The sequence below is a fragment of the Talpa europaea genome (genome assembly GCF_964194135.1).
Source record: "Talpa europaea genome assembly, chromosome: 13".
In the NCBI taxonomy this organism is placed as follows: Eukaryota; Metazoa; Chordata; class Mammalia; order Eulipotyphla; family Talpidae; genus Talpa; species Talpa europaea.
In genome coordinates, this window is record NC_140080.1 from 16,269,015 (window position 1) to 16,290,420 (window position 21,406).

The window sequence follows — 21,406 nt, forward strand, 5'->3', positions numbered from 1 at the left end:
CCAAATATCATCTCCAGATATGACCAGAATCTTCATTTATTGACTACGATCAGGTGATGGATACAAAGATTAGCCTTTGTGCTGTTCATGTAAAAAAGGTGAAAGCACCTGGTTTACCCACCCCAGTATAAATCGTCATCCCAAGAGACTCAGAATTTTGGACTAGAAGAAATCAAGGAATTTTTATTTTATTTTGGAGAGTCAGAGCAAAATCAAAAGTTCTCAGTGCTGTCAAATATGGTGAAATATGTACATGTGTAGAAGTGTAGACCTATACCACTAAAACATATACCGTGACGTGATATAAGTGAAATCACCTCAATAAGTATAACTTAACAACAAAAAAAGAACTTTCCACTATGAAGAGGATGTAACTTGGCACTGTCAAATGCAGCACCCAATAGTGACATGTGACTAATGAACACTGGTGGTTCACCTGAAGAGAAACAAAAAAATTAATTCTGTTTCACTTTAATTAATATACATTAAATTTTCACATGTGACTAGAGGCTGCTGATGAGAATCACTTAAGTTTAAATTATTTTCCAGAGGAATTAAAGTTGTGAGCATCAAGGTCAGGATTCAAAAGATTTCCCCCTAAATCCCAGCTTAGGATATGGAAATAGAGTCCAAATTTTCTCTTGCCCAATACATATATGAATGGTCCTGCCTGCTTATCTCTGGGGCCTCTTCTTCACACATAAACCCTTTGAGAGCTGTGTGCTAGCATTCCACAGTAGCTTACTATCTGGCATTCCCTGTGCAGTCACTAACATGGAGTTTAGGCATGCCTGCGCCTGACTCTATGGGCATGACCTTTAAACAATGACCTTTTTAATCCTAGCAGAAGAATGGGGCATAAGCTTGGTAGGTGGCTTCATGTCAAGAAGCACGGTTTCAGAAATTCTCTACAGTGCCTTCCTCCCTTGCCTTGTAATATTACACATTCTAGATATTCAGATTATCTTCTCACCGTAGTTTGCAAACCTTGATAAAATGAGACATAAGGTGCAAAACATTAAAAAAAAATAGAGAACCTGACAACTAGAATTAAACTCACTAAGGTCTGTTAAAGAGTGATAGATGATCTGTTTTGGTGAAATGACATTAGAGAGAACACACAGTGTGATCCTAGGATTCCCAACAATGGCAGAATTCACTCATGACCAGGCACTTACTAGGTGCAGAGGCTCGTAATTGTACTTACCAAGAGGAAGATTCTGGTTCTCTCCTTAGACAGTAGACTTTAAGATCACATACCCAGTAAACAACGAATTTGCCTTCAAAATCAATAATGTTAAATTTCCTGGGTAAAAAATAACTCTCTTTCTGTAAGGTACCAAGAGACAGAAAAAAGGAAGTCTGTCCTAGATTTGTCATGGATTCACTTCTCAAACTGAGCAAGAAACTCAACTCCAGTAAGAGCATTCCTTTACAATAATAACTTTTAAAAACTTTTTTCTGATGCTGTCCAAGGCAGGTGGAATACTATAAAGACTATGGATTTGAGATGCCAGTGCAAGCTAAGCTCTTGGTCAGACCTTGAGCATGTTTCTCAATGTGCGCCTCTTAGCTATAATGTTATCTGCAAAACGGTGTTAATATTGCCATTTTATGGATTTGTTGTAAAGATTAAATGAAAGAAGTCACTAAAGTCATTGGCATGATGCCTACCTCTGCAAGGACTTACAAGTTATAGTTTTCCTTCTTCCTTTCAACTGTAACATTTCAATTTTCTAAGTGAAACTCTGCATTAACTATTCCTTCCCTTGCAGCAAACATGACTGGAAACATTATATGTGATTTATGTGTGATCAGGCCAGATATGATTGCCTTTATCTGTGTTTTTGATTTAACAAAGGTTGTACTTATCAATGCATAAATCTCAATGTGTACCCACATCTAAGAAGGAAAAAAAAGTATTTGCTGAACATTGATGAGGTCTTAATATCTAAACTACTGTCCAATAGAATATCACTAAAACCAGTAATCATTTTAAGTATATCATCTTATTAAAAATGGACATTATATTTTTCTTTCAGACTTATTTTGCAAAGCAAGATCCCTTCTAGCTCCATCCATGTTGCTGCAAACTGCTTGTGTTTATCTTTTTGATTGCTGAATAATATTCCATGGTGTATATGTACCACATCTTCTTAATCCAGTCATCTATTTTTGGGCATTTGGGTAGTTTCCATAGCTTAGCTATTGTAAATGGTGCTGCTATAAACATAGGTGTGCAAGGATGGTCTCCCTCATAGCAGGAATTTAGAAAACTTAAATAAGAGACCAGGAAAAAGACAAATCAATACAAAGTAAAAATCAAAATCAACAAGCAACTACAAACCAGAGACACACTATAGGGGCGGGGAGGAGAGAGGTGTGGGGAGAGAAAGGACTAGAGTCAAAATAGGAGGGGTGCAATTGTATGGGGAATATAACCAAAATGAAAATGCATACATTGTGCAAAGATGAAAAATGATGTAAGAATTATATAAAATAAAGTATTAAAAAATGGATATTATAAATTATATATTATTTCCAAGCATAAAAGATCCAGGGACCAGGCTATGCTTAAGAAACAGAAGAAAGTAATATATGTGAAAACTCAGTTGATGGTGCATTTCAACTCAATAAAAGGATTTTTCAATTAACAATGTAACAATATTGGGGCAAGAAGGCAACCATTTATGAAATATATGTGTGTATATATATATGCATATGTATTTGCAGATATAATATATATATATAAACACATTAAGGCATAGCTATGTAATATACCATAACCCAACAGTAAATTTACTGATATATTAAGTAATAACAATGCAACTCAGAAAGAATAACTGAATGAAAGAAACCAAACACAAAAGAGTGTATACAGCATGATTCCATTAGAACAGGACAACTAATCTACTGGGATATAAATTCCACCAGTGAATACTTAGTGACACAGATGGGAGAGAAGGAGGGATTACAAAAGGATTATGAAGAAACCACTGGAGGTGATGGAGGTATTTTCTTTTTTTACTGTGGTATGTTTTATGGATGTTGAATCTTAGTAAACCGTGTACTTTAAATATGTGCATCTTAGGGCCTCCCCGGTGGTACAGCGGTTGAGCGCTGGGTTGCGAAGCTGCCTGCAGCCTCTGCAGCGCCAGTTCGATCCCCGGCTGCTCCCCGGCCACTGGAGGAGGGTCCCACATGGCGCGCAGACCTCTCCTGCTGCCCACTGCTCCCCTCAGCAGTGTACTTCGGTCCTTCTGCCTGCTCTGCTCACCACTCTGGCTCTGGTGAATTTTCTCGCCCTCCCGCGCTTCTGACTGTGCCCAGTACTTGTATGTATAAATAAATAAATAAATAAATAAATAAATAAATAAGTGCAACTTAATGGACATAAAATATCCCTCACTAAAGATTTTTTTTCTTTAATGTGGTGAAAAATAACACTAGTAAGTTCAGACAGCAGGGGTCAATTAAGGCCAAAGTAATTACAGTTCCTGTAAGTCACAAAGAACTCGTCTTTCAGATTTACAGGATATATTAAAATTAATAATAAAATGGTATACCTAACAAGAAATAAATGTGTAAGGATATCTATTAGACTATTCAATGAGAGAGAAAGAGAGAGAGAGAGAGAGAGAGAATATAAGCAAGTCAAAATAAGATTCGTCATTTCCTCCTCCCTCTGTATTGGCAATGGTGATCATTTGCTGCATATGTGATCAAAAGAGATCAATTAATGACAATCTGTTTATTGCATGAGCAATTAGTTAACACCTACCAAACATGAAATATACACATTTTGATAAAAAGTTAGCAATTAAAATATTTGTATAAGAATATTGATTGCAATTTTGAAAGGGAAAAAAAAGCATGAAATAGTGTAACTGAATTCATAGGCAATGACTAAACAAATTATAATATAAAATACAGTAAATTATGCAGTTCTTTGAAAATAAATCTACTGACATATCCTCTAAATATAATAACATAAGAAAGACAAGGTACAGAACAGTGTGTGGTAGAGCTATTTCCTTAATACATTTTTCCCCTAAAAGTCACCTGCACACTGGGGATATTGAAATGCATTTTTTCTGACAGAACATGCATTATCTGCTAGACAGTGTTAAGGAATTATCTTTGGGGAAAAAGACTGAGTTAAGAAGCAGGGATTTTTTTTTTTTTTTATGATATACCTTTCAGTCTGAGTTCATTTTTACCATGTAAATGTTTTACTCTTTTTTAATATGGCAACAGGAATTATAACAGCAATCGGGCATTCTTGTTCTTTTGGAAATAGTACATTCAAAAACACTGTATTTTTAGGGAAAAACTATAGTACTAAGACTTAAATTTCATAATGGAAAGGACTTAGGCATCACCTGCAAGTAAGGAAGGTGATGTTGGCTGAATTTCCTAAAGTTGGTGAGCCATTGGTCTCAAATCTTTCACCTGACTACAAATTCATTCCTGATTTCCAGTGTATCATAGATGACTGATTCAGCACTCAGACCACATCCTGAAGGGTAGTGTCCCGAGACTGTGGGGTAGTGTCCCTGAGCGTGTGCCTAAACTAGTCCACCTCACACCCCAGAAGACTGGCTGCTTCAGGAAGAAGAGGCCCCTGGCAAAACTCATGAATTCCAAGTCCTCTGCAGACTGCCTCAGCTCTAAGGGTTACATGTAATCCCCCCATTTCCAAGTGCTTGGCAGTCTTCTTGAAGGGCTGTGCCAAGGGGAAGGCTCTGCACTGCTCCCCCTGCTGGCCCACTGGGCTCTGAACTGTGGCAAAGTCTAGAGTTGATTTAGGGAACTTTTGTGTCATGTGCCCACAAATAACCCTAATTCCCGTCAAGAATATTCCACATTCCTGCATCCCTGGTTTTGTTGTTCTAGCACTACAACAAAGGACAAAGAATATTTGCAACATTAGGATAAGACATTTTGTTCATTTGCTTAACACATTCTCTATGGTGAATGGGCTCTTGGATATGACACACGAAGATGTGTACGTTTTGTGCCTGATAGCACTGGTCCAATACCATGCTTTCCCACAGACCTCTGTATTCTGAGATCTTTCAGTCTTGTTGCTTCCATTCTCCTGACAAATCAGTCAAGATACTCTCCACTATCCACTATCCAGGAATCCATGTAAATCTCTACACTAGGACATTGCTTCATCTATACAAAGAGAAAGACCAAATGTCATTTTTCCCTATTGGGGAAAGCTTTAGTGCCACCCCCAGTGGTGGGTGGCACATATAATGCAACAGAGAAATGACAAAAGGGACCAGGGGACCAGCAGCCCCTGAACAACTCTGTGCATTTGAGGCAAGTACTGACAGCTGAAACAATTCATCTGTGATCCAAGACCAAGATGTGTCTCTTCTGTCATTTGATTCTAGAAGAATTCTCATGAGTTGTGAGCTGAAGGAGACATCTGCACACAGGAGTTTATGATAACATTTAAATAATTCATTGTACCTATGGGGTCTGCTTGGACCAATCCCAAATGTATTCTTTCCATCACTGTGGATTGCTCTAGTGCCAGCCCAGCATTATGACTTAGTAAAACTGATCCTGTCTAGCTGACAGAATCTCTAGTTGCATGATCACCTCACCTGTCTCACAATCTGGTGATCAGTTTCCCTAGAGCACACTGGTCCAGTATGCACTCTATTTCAAGCAGAAAGCAGTTCTCCCACAAATGGTATGACCTTGTTCAAGAATGTGGGTTATCTGTATAGAACTCTTCTACCAGCTGTTACTTGAGACTTCATCATATCCAAGCTTCAGGGAGCTATCCAACAGCTTATCTCTACTGAGACACTGAATCCCAAGACATGGATTAATGCCATCCTGTTAGCCAATTTTGTATAAGTCAATCTTGTATTCTGTAGCCCACAGTATAACACATTCAAAATCAACCACATTCATTTCTTGATGATACACATTAGCTAAAGCTTCGAGTTTAACTGTTGCTAATGGAACTGATAGATCCAATAAAAAGAACAAAATAAACAACTGTCCTTCCATGTGTCAGCTATTTTCCCCTGAGCAGAAACTATTTTCCTATTCAGACTCTTCTAAATCTCTTGCAATTTCCTTAGAAGGAAAGAGGGATAGAAAGGAATAAGTACGAAGATGCACAATAAATTTCAAGATATATGCCCTTTGGGTGGCTTTTGCAGTATCTCCCAGCAAGGAGAAGACAATTTTCTCCATCAAGTGTGATTTGCTACATCTTCCACCTTGGAGCATTGGGAGGTATTTCAGTATCCAGATTCTTAGATTTAGCCACCAAGATTTCCCTGTTTTGTTCTCAGGCTACCATCATCTTCCTATTAGGCCCCAGATTTTTATATAAAAAACTTAAGTAGACTTTGTGTTCTCAAGTAGTAGAGTCATGATACACAATGGAATACTACACAGCGATCAAAAAAGATAAACTCATCCCATACACAGCAACATGGACGGAGCTAGAAGGGATTATGCTCAGGGAAATAAATCAGAAGAAAAAGAAAAATATTGGATGGTTTCACTACAGGAGAACCTAATAAAGGATCAGGGGAAAATAATAACAACAATAATAAATAAAACAAAATAAATTAGAGACATTCTGCAAGGGAGGGGAGGCAGAGGGATCAAAACAGGGGAGGGAAGAGCACAAGGGACTATGGTGATGGTTTACAGGTGAATTGGTGGTGGGAATTTCATGGGGACTATAAAATAGAGGAGAAAGCATACATTGTACAAAAATGAACAATTATGTAAATATATATGTGAAGATTTGATGCAAGCCAATTTGACAACATAGCTTAAACCATACCACATTGTCTTTCTAGAATGATCAGGTTCCAAAGAGATGAAGACAGGGACCTTAACGTGTCAGTTATGAAAGATCTTTTCTTGGAAACAGAAAAATGTGCCAGCCTACCCCAAAACCCAGTGCCCAATCCCACTACATCCTTAGCGTTTTGTCAGAATGCACACAAGATAATGCTCAGTGCTGCATTCTCACACCAAAAGCCCGACCATAGGCCACTAGCAGAATTGTAAATACTGCTGGTGTTCTTCTGAGGAAACACACTTCCATGCACATTTTGTTCTGTTCATGTTTAATCTGAGGAACACTGAAGGGGCATTTGCACTCTGGAAGCTTTTGGTTTCACTGTTGCTAATGGAACTTATAGATCCAATAAAAAGAAGAGAATAAACAACCATCCAATTACAATTCTGTTTCTCAAAAAAATATTAGTAGCTATTGTACCAGTAGCTATTGCTTTTGGTAAGAGTTCTATAAAATATTAAAATATACAATTACTCTTGAGGAATAAATTGCATCCCAACAGAGTGTCACTTCTCATTTGTGTCCCAGATTTAACCGCAGATGATGCAATCTCGTGGTATTTTCATTAGTCCTAAGGCAGTACAGCCAGGAGCTCAGGAAATTCAAAGAGTGCCAAGGTTGCTCTAAAATCTCCTGTAAGTGACAGCCAAAAAAGGTTTATGAGTCCTCTTACGTCAGGACCTCCCTGGTGGTGCAAGGTGTTAAGACACAATCCATGAAACTATCTGCAGCTACTGCAGCACAAGTTGGATTCTTGGCCAGAGAGCTACCCACATGATGCAGCAGACCTCTCCTGACTGGCCCGCTCTCCCCTCAGCAGTGTATTTCAGTGAGTCTGCCTGTTCTGTTCCCCACTCTGTCTCTGGTGAATCCTCTCACCCCCCACAACTTTGGCCTACATCCCACTTCTTTTATGCATAAATAAATATTTTTTAAAAAGAGTCCTGTTATGTCAGTAGAGATTCTTTAAAATATTTGGGTACAAAAACAACACAAAGAAAAGGAAGGTTCATTGGTGGCTTTTTAAAATTCCTTATCCAGAATGGGATGGTCTGACTTGAGAGAATCCGCTGGCTAAGGGAAATCACTCAATACACAAGGGAGCCTGCTCTGCACAAATAATGCAACAGAGCGAAAAAAGGGACCACTCTGTGCATTTGAAGTCTGCGCTGCTCTGACCCATCACTGGATCCAGCTCTCTTCACTTACTGGACCTACTGTGACTCATGCCAGCTATAACCACTGTCACCTGAGTCATCTCACTATTTCATAGTGACTGGTGCCACGAAGAAGAGCCACTGCAGTCTAATCAAAAACCTTGGTCAGGGTGTCACCCACCTTCTTTTCTCACTTAAGAAAGTAGGTACTTTAAATCTTAGAAATCAGCATGAAGTTTTTTTTTCTTGCATTTTTAAAAACTGAGCATTAACACCCAGAAAACGATGCCCTTGCAATATGATCTCTTAATTCCAATATGGATTGAAATAAATACATAATAAATAATATGCCACCCATGCCACCTAAAATCATCTTAATGGTCATCACTGTATACAAAACCCAACTTTGTAAATACTGATCACAAATTCCCCTTCTGGGATGGAGTAGCAGAAGAAACACATACAGTTGCCAGCACCACCGCCTGAGCTTGCGGCATGGCTGGGAATCACTTGTAAGTTCTCTTGACTTGCAAGCTGTTTCCTTTGCATGATGCTGACTCCACAGTGCACAGTGGGCGTGATGAACATGCCATCCTATCCCATCCCATCCAATGTGAAACATACACTGCACTTCTTGACTCCATGTGATGAATAAGAGTCTGTACAGGTGTCTAGCCATGAACAGAGCAACTGCACAGCTTCTCCCTGCCCCCCAATTCTTCCTCCATGCTTAGCGCCTTTAGCAGATAAGCTGCTCCAGTCCTGAGGTTTCTACCCTTCACCTTCATCCTCACCTGGGTGATCATCCATTCTATCTCTGTCAATGCCAGTGATCTATTCAAAAGTTGGGGCAAAGACCAAGATATTGTATTTCAGCTGCAAATAAGCGTGTCCCTAGCATTTTATGAAATCTTTACAAAGTTTTCAAGGTATTTTCCCAAACTTTACTATTTTTAACCTTCACAATGCCCCAGGATGGTGTATACTCTAGCTTCCATTTTTTCAAAGCTGCATACTGTGATCAAAAAAGAAATCTGCCATCCTTGTACCAATAAGGGAACAATAAGTGAGAAAAGATACAATTTTACTAGGCTCACCACAAAAATATCACACTTTAATATAGCCTCTCCTGACCATGCATTTGTATTGCTATCTGAGTGATGTATACATGTATTTAATGATCCCTACTCAAAAAAATGATTCATTGTATCCATTGTCATAAATAATGGACTGATGAACACTGTCATTGAAGTCAGTTCTTCATTGTGGCCTGCAATAAACAGAATAAAAAGTGACCACCTCTTGATTGGAATTAATTTCTTTACCATGAAAGAACAGGCATTATCCATCTCCCTAATGGTTCTGAAGTCCTTGGAATAATGGATAAGGCCGTTAAAGTAAATAAAGAAGGCTCCGAGGAGGGGGCCAGATTTTTTTTTTCAGTGAGTCAGGAATACTCTAGAGAAAAACAATTGCTAAACATAAAACAGACAGACAGACAGACAATGTTGGTGGCCAGGAGCACCACTTTCAGAAACAGGACCATCATTAAAAGTGCCTGTATAATAAGCTAGCAGATATAGGTCCCCAGTCACCCCAAGCCTCACTGGGTGGGCTTCCTTGGATAAATCACTCCAAAACCATTATTTGAAAGTTCACCAACTTTTTTTTAAAATTTCTTTTATTTATGCATCCAAGAACTGGTGTATAGGCCAGAGGTGTGTGTGGGGGGGTGAGAGGATTCACCAGAGACAGAGTGGGGAGCAGAACAGGCAGATCTACTGAAATACACTGCTGAGGGGAGCAGCAGGAGAGTCAGGAGAGGCTGCTGCACCATGTGGGTAGCTCCCTGGCCGGGGATCAAACTCATGCTACAGTGGATAGCTTCATTGTGCTGAGACTTAACCCCTTGTGCCAGCAGGGAGGCCCAAAGGCTCTCCAACATTTAAAGGTCAGTCACAACTGCAGTCTAACATGGAAAAACTTAACACCCTTAAGAATGAATGAAAGTTTCTAGTTGCCAGGTAAATCACAGTTACAAAGGCTTATTCACTTTAACCTGACCTATCACTTGCCTGTTAATCTGTCCATCACAAATTACCATCTGTGGGGAAATTTTCATTCTTAATTTTTCATTTGAATTTATTGAAGTAACAATGCATTATAACATTAAGTTTCAGGCTGCATCACTGAAAATCAACATGGCACATAATATACTAGAGTCATTGATTAAAGTCTAAGTTTATCTAAAAACATTCTTAATGGTTATCAAAAGGCTATGGAAGAGGGCCTCCCTGGTGGCATAGGGATTAAGTCTCAGTACTATCATACTATGACCACTACAGCCTGAGTTCGATCCCCAGCCAGGGAGCTAATCAACATGGCACAGCGGACCTCTCCTGTCTCACCGGCTGCTCCCCTTAGTAGGGTATTTTAGTAGATCTGCCTGTTCTGCTCCCCATTCTGTCTCCGGTGAATCATTTCACCCCACACACCTCTAGCCTGCACCCCAGTTCTTCTCTGCATAAATTTAAAAAATAAGGTCATGGAAGAATGTACAATAAATCTTTGCCCCCATGTATGAGTTCACAGCATATACAAATGAACTTGAGCACACTGCCACCACTCTCCACCCCGATTTCCCATGACCTACACACTTCTAGGCTTCCTGGTCCCCAGTGCTGGGCCCCTGTGCACACCCATTTTAGGATAAGCAAAAGTAATATACAGAAGCAGGAACCTGCTGAAAAATATCTTTCCAAACCATCAACCAAAAAAGTATTTAATACACACGATAAAAAGACATGTTAATATTATTAATATATCCAAAAACCTTAAAATCAATACGGATAAAGCAAACACAGACTGTGCACCAATAAGATGCATTCATGGCTAATAAGCATGTGAAAATCATTCGACATTTTAAGTAGTCCAATGGGTAAGTTTATTTATTTTTTTTAGATTTATTTTATTTTATGCATGCAAGAACTGGGATACAGGCCAGAGGTGTGGGGGCGGTGAGAGGATTCACCAGAGACAGAAGGCGGGGAGCAGAACAGGCAGAATGACTGAAATACACTTCTGAGGGGAGCAGCGGGTGAGACAGGAGAGGTCTGCTGTGCCATGTTTGTCAGCTCCCCAGCTGGGGATGGAATTTGTGCTGCAGCGGCTGTGGATAGCTTCATAGGTTGCGTCTTAACCCCTTGTGCCACCAGGGAGGCCCTCAAATGGGCAAGTTTAAAAGTGAAATAGTACTTCCTGTCTACTAATTGACTGGTTTCCAAAAACTAAGAATTCTTTGGGTTGGCTAAAAAATGGGGAAACAGAAACTTTCATAATACATTTGTGGGAATGAAAATTAGCTACGACCTTGATGGAAGGCAACTTAAGAAAATTAGGAATCATTATAGTGAGCAACTCAGTGTTATAAATCATTCACTCTTAAACACTATTCTGAAGCGGCAGCAGCAGAAATTATATAAAGATTTCTATAAGGGGTTATTTATAGTACAGCATTATTTATTATGCTATAAATTTGGAAATAATCTAAATGTTTATAACTAATGGATTGGTTAAATAAATCATGTAGTATCAATATAGAAAGCTATGCAGCAATTGATTTTTTTTTCATTTTCTATTGAAGCAATGTTGCATTATAATGTTATATAAGTTTCAGGTGTACATCATTAAAAATCAATTTGTGTATATACTGCATTAAATTCACCACAGAAGGCCCAATCTATCCTTCACCATACAATGAAGCAATTTTAAAACCATTACAGCATTATATTAGCATGTAAACTACATGAAAACTGCAGAAAAATCAGATTTTGTGTATACATATAATGTCATATAAATTTATCATATATATGTATGTACATACACATATTACCAGTTGTACAGGAGTTTTACTTAGTACTTTTTCTACATATTCCAAATTTGCATAATGAGCCTATGGTTTGCACAATCAGATTTAAGGCACAGAGAGTGTATTATGATTCAAGTAGAGTGAATGCTCTAGATACATTATTCTTACGCTACCTTTGCTATTTTTTAAATGTCATTTCATGGGATTAATGTAGCCACATGTTGGATTCTCAGGATTGCAGATTTTCCATTCATACAAAGGGTGCAGCTCAAACCAAGTATAAGCACAATGTGCATGGAGGGGGCGAATCTACCGTGCCAACCTGACACACCAATGCCAGCTGCTCACAGAAGTGTTCTCAAGTGTTCTGTGCATGTTTCCAACAGTGGCAGAGTGAGAATAATCCCTTCTGAGAGTTTTGACAGCACAGGATTCTTTGGTCCTCATAAGCCAATCGACATGTCATAGACACTGGTGTCTGCCAGATGCAGGAGGTCATTCTACACAAATGGTGCCAGACACGAGACCCTACTCCAGTCCTAAGCACTTCTGTCGGGGCTCTATGTAGCTCTGAGATGATGACTCACGTGCCCTGGCCTTAATGGACGAGAACTCAGAGACCCAATACTCAATTTCCATGGGCCATTTCTTCATTAAAACCATGCTCTGTGAAGTTTTCGAAAGGGCCCTAGAGCATTGGGCAATTCATTGAATTTGCTCTGCGGCATTAAAATGTCAGTCCATTGGGTACCACTTAGATTTCATTTCAGAGATCGATAGAGCTCTGCGTGGAAGGCAGAAGATATTCACAGCCTTCCCTTTTTTGTGCAAAACTTTGAGTCAGTGGTCAGTTTAACTTTACTCCCGAGTGTCTGGAGGTTTCTGCAGGACCACTCGTTGGTCAGCACTGCTAAAAAGATGCCACAGCCTTGAAATCATTATGCTCAATGAATGGAGTCAAGACAAGGATGGTAGGTCTGGCTTATTGTGAAATAAAAAGAAAACTCCAAAGTCAAATTTATAGAAAAAGTGATCAGATTTGTGGTTACCAGAGGGAGGGAGGCAACACAGGGAGTTGGAGGAAGTGGGCAAGAAAATGCAAAAGGGGGTTGTAGAGTGAGGATGTGGGTGATAACATGTGTGATATGTGTGATATTTATGAGAGTTGTTAGGACAGTAAATCTTAAGAGTGCTCATCACAAGGAATTTTTTTTTCTTGCTTTCTCTTCATTCTATCTTTATGAAATGATAAATACTAACCAAATTCACTGTGGTGATCATTTCACAATATATTTAAATTGAACCGTAATGGTGTGAACGTATTCATCAGTTAGATCTCAATAAATCCACAAGATAAAAACTGTGCCACAAAGAGAAAGGAAAGCCACTGTGGTGACATGACACTGCTGTCCTTTCCAGAAAAGGAAGTCAGGTCATTTCCAAAAATTGAAATTAAAAAAAAAAAAAAGGTGAAGCTATTCTCTTCTTGTTCTTCAATGTTGATTAGATTTACAAATTTCCACATCAATGACTCAACAGAAAGTTGGAGCTATAAGAGTCTAATAAATTAATTTAATGTTTTTAGGAGTTCTCTTGAGCTTGAACTGATTGGCCAACTGAGCGGATATGATTTGAGACAAATGTTATCATTTTAGTTGCCTAGAATATTGGAATGTGAAAGACATTAGTTGTGCACACAAGAAGGGATGTTCCCTGTATAAGTATAGCTGCAAATCGTGGACAAACCTTCCGAAACCTCAATGTCGATTTAAATTGACATCTTTGGTAATTCAGTTTCGGAATATCTCATGCTTCTTTAATTATGGTCAGGTTTAGAAATTAAGACCTGGTTTCCTTGGTGGTACAAGGGGTTAAGCACTGCACTGTGAAACTATCCACAGCGTCTGCAGCATCAGTTTGATACCTGGTTGGCCAGGGAGCTACCCACATGGCGCAGCAGACCTCTCCTGTCTGCCTGCTGCTCCCCTCAGCAGTGTATTTCAGTAGGTCTGCATGTTCTGCTTCCCCTCTCTGTCTCTGGTGAATGCTCTCACCCCCTTCACCTTTGGCCTGTACCCCAGTTCTTGTATGCATAAATAAATAAATCTTTTTTAATAAAAGAAATTAAGACCTAATGGGAAGCAAAACTGAGACCTGTAATCAAATGAAAAATATCTAACGGAATCAGCAAGTTCTCAGACGATGCACATTTTCATTTCAGCTAGTCCTGATCTTGGCTTTGGCATTGAAATAGGATGTTTTCAATGATGGAGATTCAAGGCATGAATACCTGAGCTGTTGAAGCCCCAGATACACATACATTTTGCTATCAATTTTATACTTTGCCTTAGGGCAAGCAGATTTCAAAAGCCAATGCTTATTTCAGTGGAAATGGTCAAACCCAATTTCACAGGTAAAACAGTCAGTTTGCAACACAATGTAGTTATTTATAAACAGGATGTCCTACCTGCAAATAGAAAGTGCTTTACTCTTACACAAAAGGTCAGAGACATCTGGCCTCAATATTGTTTCATGTTCTTTTGGCAATAAAACATTTTCTCTCTTTGAGAACTAAAATGTTGAGCACAAGTTAGGAAAATTGCCAATCTTGTCCTAGTTAACTGAGCTGAAATTTATTCTTAATATTTGTTCTCTTATAATTTAATAGTCGTCTAACAATATCCAACTTCCTTTTAGCATTTTGCATCAAAGTGTAATAAAAAGATATGGTAAAGGGGCTTTTAGCAGGGGATAAAAAGTTTATGAGCACAAAGTCTCTAGTTAAATACTTGTGGATGCTTATTTAGCTGTTTTTCTTCATTAAATATGAATTATAGCTCTTTAAATGCTGATTTGGAAATCAGGAAGGTTTAGTTTTACTCTACTGCTTTATATCCACAGGCACATAAATCTCTTTAAAAACTGATTTAAGAAAGCAACTTGGGAAAGCAAATTGCTGGTGATTTGATCCCTTGAATTTTGCATGCTACATAATCAGAATCAGGTTGTCCTGAGTACCAGGAGTGCTTATTTGAATGTGGTTTAAAAAGACAATTATTTCTTAAAAGACATAGGAAGGGTAGGGTTGCAGTTCAGGGCCTACTTGCAAAACTGAACACATGGGAAATATCTGAAACTCAAACAAGGCCCCATCAAGGAGAGACAGGGTAAGGGGAAAGCCAAATTAGGAACAATCTCTCTGAAGTCAGGTTTTAAAAAATCATCCATATGCTGAGTTCTTTTTTGAATAATATTTATAGTTAGTGAAATTACAACCCAAATGCAAATATACAGTTGAATTATAATTTTAATATTCAAAGCAAACCATTTGTTCTGAAACTATTGGTTGAGATTAGCAGTTTAGCAAGAGGCAAAGTTTATTACTTCTGGGCCTCCCTGGTGGTGGCACAGGGTAAGTTAAGGTGCAACCAATTAAGCCGTTCGCAGCCATTGCAGCACGAGTTTGATCCCCGACCAGGGAGTTACCCACATGGTTCAGCAGACCTCTCCTGACTTGCCCACTGCTCCCCTCAGCAGTGTATTTCAGTCGGTCTGCTGTTTTGCTTCCCACTCTGTCTCTGGTGAATCCTCTCACCACCGCTTCACACCTCTGGCCTGTACCCCAGTTCTTATATGCATAAATATAAATAAATCTTTAAAAAAGTATTATTGTATACCATATTTAGCCATGTGGTGTGTTAGAGATCATGGTAAGTCTAATCACCAAGTCACTATTTGTAAGTCGACCATAAGTAAAGATAAAGAAATTAGGTACAGACATCACCTTATTTCCAGACCACCCTGCAATAATATATTATCCAAAGTGACATCAAGAATTGATGGAATTGAAAAGAATTGTGTGGTATCAATAGTGTTGTTTTAATAGTTTTCTCACTCTAAGTGACACAAAGTGATTTACTTCCATTTGCCTGCAAAAGAAAAATTGACTTTCCATGAACAGTGCAACAACAAGTAATAACTCTCCTCATTCCTTTACTACAAGCTGGAGTGAACACACACACACACTCACTCTTACACACACACACACACACACACACACACAGAGAGAACTTTTAATCTAATTTTTTTTCATTTTCACTAAGGATGAGAGACAGACTCTAGTACTTACATTTCTTCTTTTGATTTAATAACCATGTGTTCAGCTATGGGTCTTATGACCCTGTCAATTTCAACTCTTCAGAACAAGCTCATTCTCTGACAGCAATTTCTGACAGTTTTCTGTTTGGCATAGACATAAATCATAACCCACAATAGCAGAGGGAGACATCAACTACATTTTTTTTGGGAAAAATAGCAAAAGATAAAGCATGCACATTTTTAGCATTCCATTTCTTTTTTTAACTAGTAAAATTGGGTCAATAATTCACAATTAAGTCAATATATTTTACTTAAAATGTATTTTTTTAACTTGGAAGTGGAAGGAGAAATTAAATTATGTGGTTGTTCATTCATCAAAGAATTTCTTAGAAATGACCAACTGTTCATAAGTCAAGCTGAAAAAAATCTATGTTTGTAAGAATAACAAACTTAGGGACCCGATTTTATAGCTGGGAACTGCAATAATCTAACAAGGAAATTAATGTTTGTCTATAAATGGTTGCATATATATGAAGGTCGGAAAAGTTATTTGAGGGAGATATTAATTTCTCCTTCCTGTTTAAACTAAATAATTATGGTCATGTTTTAAAAGAAACTCAAACTGATCTACAGGTGAAAACTAGAGATGCTATATATTGATTAAAATACTAGTTAACTCTACAACAAAGAAACCAAATTCTAGATAAAACAGAATTAGATATGAAAAAAGGAGGCTGTAAAATACTGCTAATAAATCACTGAAAACTGCTAATTAATAATGATTACTACACTCATGAAGTATTGATAAAAAGATGATTACCCAGGTTAAGTAAGTAACCAGTTCTTTAAGTGAATAAGCGATTCCCAAAGAGAGGTCCTTCTGGGGAACTGAAGTTAAAAGATATTATTGAATAACTTCACAAAGGTTGGATCTGTCATACCAAAGGGTTTTCTGTACAAACTAATTAGGCTGACTCTGTTAACAGTAGTAAGGCACTTTTCACAATGAAAACACACAGATAGGGCCAAGAGTTTGAGTAAGAGGAAGAGATACAGAAACAGATAAATGGAGAGAATACTCAGGTGAACTAGTTAATGCACTGCTCTGAATTGTGATTTTTTTTTCTTTTCTGGTAACTCTCCACCTGTCAGTTTGGCATAAATGTCTTTTGGACAAATTTCATTTTATTTACTGCAATTCCACTTTTTTCACCTGCTTTCTCCATTCTTTCCAATTGAAGAATGTTGATGAATAGAACATGAGGAGCATAGGGTTTAAGACAGTGCAGTAAAGGCATAACCTACTAATATCAGTACTGACATATTATGACTTAAATGTCTTTAAGTCATTTTGACAAAGACAGGTCCCTGGTCATATTATACTTATTTCAAAATAATTTTTTACTGTGGGGCCTCCCTGGTGGTGCAAGGGATTAGGACGCAACCTATGGGGCTGCCCATGGCCACTGTGGCACGGGTTCCATCCCCTGCCGGCCAGGGAGCTAACCACATGGTGCATCAGACCTCTCCTGACTCACCTGTTGCTCCCCTCAGCAGTGTATTTCAGTAGATACGCCTGTTCTGCTCCCCACTCTGTCTCTGGTAAATCTTCTCTGGCTTGTACCCCAGTTCTTGTATGCATAAATAAATAAATCTTTAAAAAAATCATGATTTTTAACAATTATGGGAGGGAATTCATTTGCAGGAAACAGCATACCTAGGTTTCTGAGAGGAATATAAAAAAAAAAGTGAGAATAGAAGGAGAGATGCTGGTGAAGATCCACGGAGCAGACATGCCCATTTGCCTTGATTTTGTGAGGCAGACATTAGGGCCACTGATTGAAGACTTTGGTTCCTAAAATATCTGACAGGACTGTACTCCAAAGATGGGCTTGAACATGAGTGTCTTTGACCAGTGAAATGTGTGAAGTGACATAACTCCCATTGAGAAGCTTTGAGCACCATTTTGTGTTTTGCCATATTCTCTTCCCCTTGCCTTGGGGATTCTGAATGTATATACTGAGGTGACTCTTCTGTCAGCCTGTGTCCATGAATGACAAGAAGACCAGAAATTCAGATAATCTGTGATGGGCATTTTGGGTGAGTTTGACATAGACTTTTGCTGTAAGCCAATAAAAATAAATCCATTGAAAGTAAACATAAGAAAGGCAAATTAGGAAAGAGAAGCCAGTAACAAGAAGAGTGAAAAATGAAGATTTTATAAAGACAGGAGAAAATCATTATTATAAAAGGCAAGAAGGGAAAGGCTTAACAAGAAGGAAATTTCCAATGGCCCAGAGCTGCCAGTGGGGAGGGATGAGGAAGAGAAGGTCAAGGAGGCTGAAGGTGAGGATAGATAAGGACACGTCATCTAAGAGGTCACCTATGACCAGCGAGAGGGGAGGCTGACTGGGTGCCACAAGGGCAGGACACAGCCAGATGATGAAGGGGAGACAGACAGATCCGCGAGGCCACAGCACAGAGGCTGCCTAGCAGCTCACGAGAAGGGGATGCAATCAAAACTGAGGGCAAAACTGAGCATTTTTCATTGGTTGTGTTTATAAAGTAGAACAAAGTATAAGCACATTTTGAAGCAGGTGAGAAAGTGGAGGGAGAGAGGGAAGGAGGAGGGAGAGATTATAAGAGAGTTTAAATGAGTAAAAGCACAAAATAAGAAGGAAAGAGGGAATGTTTGATGGAATCAAGTTGAGGAATAGGTTTCAGAGTGCACCTCAAAATACAGGTGAGTAAGGGCCTCCCTGGTGGTGCAGGAGTTAAAATCTCAGCGCTATCACCCCTATGGCCTGAGTTTGCTCCCCGGCCAGAGAGCTACCCACATGGCACAGCAGACCTCTCCTGACTCGCCTGCTGCTCCCCTCTGCAGTGTGTTTCGTCAGTCTGCCTGTTCTGTTCCCCGCTCTGTCTCTGGTGAATCTTCTCAACCTCCACACCTCTGGCTTATACCCCAGTTCTGATATGCATAAATAAATCTTAAAAATAAAACAAAAACAAAACAAAAAAGAAAGGTGAGTACACAGAGAAATATGACAGAGAGGAGGGCACTCCTGTGATCTGATCTCATTAAATCAAGAAGTCAGATTATTCCAGAAAAGACAGGAGAATGAGGTTTAGAAGAGCATTTGCAGGGAATGTAGTGGGGAGTCCACTGACAGTGGGTGGACGACAGTAGCAAATGCACTGTCAATGCACTGGGTGCAGAGTCTGCAGCTGCACCACACACCCACCATACAATTCTTCATAGTAAACAATCGTTTACTCTGCATTCTACCCAGTGACCGATCTTCTTTAAACATATACTTAGGATCTTCCAGAACTTATTCATAACCCCAAGTCATGTCTTAACTTGCCACTCAGCAGTAAGGACGCTGGGCCTCAACAATTTACATTTGTACCGCATCTGACAAATTTAAATTCTTAAGGAAACGAGGTGAATTATGTGGTGTTATATTGTTCACAAAAGGGAGGCTGCCTGACTGAACCCAGGTTTCTGAGGTAATCAGTCATAGAGCTAAAACTGGACCTGTCTTTGTTCTCCAAGTTCAGAATAAGAAGCAATGAAGCTTGACCACTACCTCACACCATACACAAAAATCAACTCAAAATGGATTAAAGAACTAGACATAAGACCTGAAACCATAAAATACATAGAAGGAAATACAGGCGAAACACTACATGATATGCACATCAAAGACATCTTTACAGACACATCACCCAAAGCAGTGATAGTGAAGGCAAAGATAAACAGCTGGGACTACATCAAATTAAAGAGCTTCTGCAGAATAAGAAGCAATATTTCTCATAAATAAACACAAGAATGGATGGAGACTATGAGTCGGTTATTTAAAATATGAAAGGGGGAATGTGCCCCTTTTGGAAGCTTAGTAATTCAGAATAAAAAATCCTCCGCCTTGAGAATCTGTGAGTCACAACTGCATGGGGCCAGGGTCTACCTGGCTGGCTGGGATTGAACTCATGCTGTAGTAGCTATGGATAACTTCATAGGTTGCATCTTAACTCCTTGTACCACCAGGGAGGCCCAATGTTGCAAACTTTTCTAAGCCCTTCTTAGTTCATATTTGATGAAAGCTAATCAAAACAGTTGCAACCAAGAAGAAAAAATAAAACAATACCCAGAAAAAAAGATCTCATTTTCCCCACCCAACTCTCTGCTAGTCTGATATTTCAGTGGCATTAGGATGCTGAAGAAACACGAAATCTCTTGGAATCTAATGTAGATTTGCACACCAGTCTGTTTCTCCATTTGTAGTTATATCAGGCACTTCTCAAAAGAGGCAAGGAAAACAATTTGGAGTTGATAAGAAAAATTGTTCTCTAATTTTCTTGGAATTGAAATGAAAGATGTGGTTTGAAGCCACAGACACAGAATTAAATGTGAAGCTTAGGAAAGAATTAATTTTATAAATTTCCTTAAGTTGTTGATGAAACCATCTGGTAGTCTGAGAGATGGCCATTAAAGTCTATCCCGGAAAATTTATTTAAGATTATAATGTCTATTAGAGCAGCGGAAAAATAAAAATTGAGGGATTCTTTTATGATTGAAAACAAATGCTTTGGACTTTAAAATCACATGGGATTTCTGCTTACTTCTAAAGGAAAGCAACTAAGATGTAGGGTACATCTTCATGAGCCTAAGAAATACCCCTGTGTGATCTGTAAGGAGAGACCAAAGAATATTCACCAACACATTTCTGACCCCAAAGAAACTCAGAGGAATGGAAGAAAATCAAATACACTATTCAATATACTAAAAAGTGTATATAATACACAAGTGATCGTAACTAAGATCATTCTTGTTCAAGCACTGTAGGCCCCCAGAAAGTGTTGCCTCCCACAGTAATCAAAACTATTTACAGGGAAGTGAAGGACATGCCAGTGTAATTTCCTACCCAGGTGTTTCTGGTCCAATTGAGAGCCAGGGACTTGCCAAGCATTTTTTTAGGAAAATTCCCCACTAGTTTGTTTCTCAATCTAGTCCTGATTAAACTTATTTTCATTACTTCCTTATAGAAGAGTACAGGTTCTATTTTAAAGTAATTTGACTCACAGACAAAACCAATGGTCCTTACACTTAGCTGTTCACCAGAATCCCCTGAGAAGCCAGAAAGACACAGTACCAGGACCCAAAACATCTCCTAAAGGTGGGCCCACGTGCTTGTATTGTAATAAAGTCCCCAAGTATTTCGGATGCCTCCTAAGATCTGAGATCTACTAAAATAGTGTGACCTCAATAAAGACCAGTGGCTATAGACTACTGAAGCCAGGATGCCAGGGGGTAAAATCCGATTCCTGCAAGTGGGCGCTGTGTCACTGTATGCAAATTATTCAATCCCTTTATGCATCAGTTTTCTCACAAAATGGGACCTGATTTATAATCCGGTCATTAGATTCTTG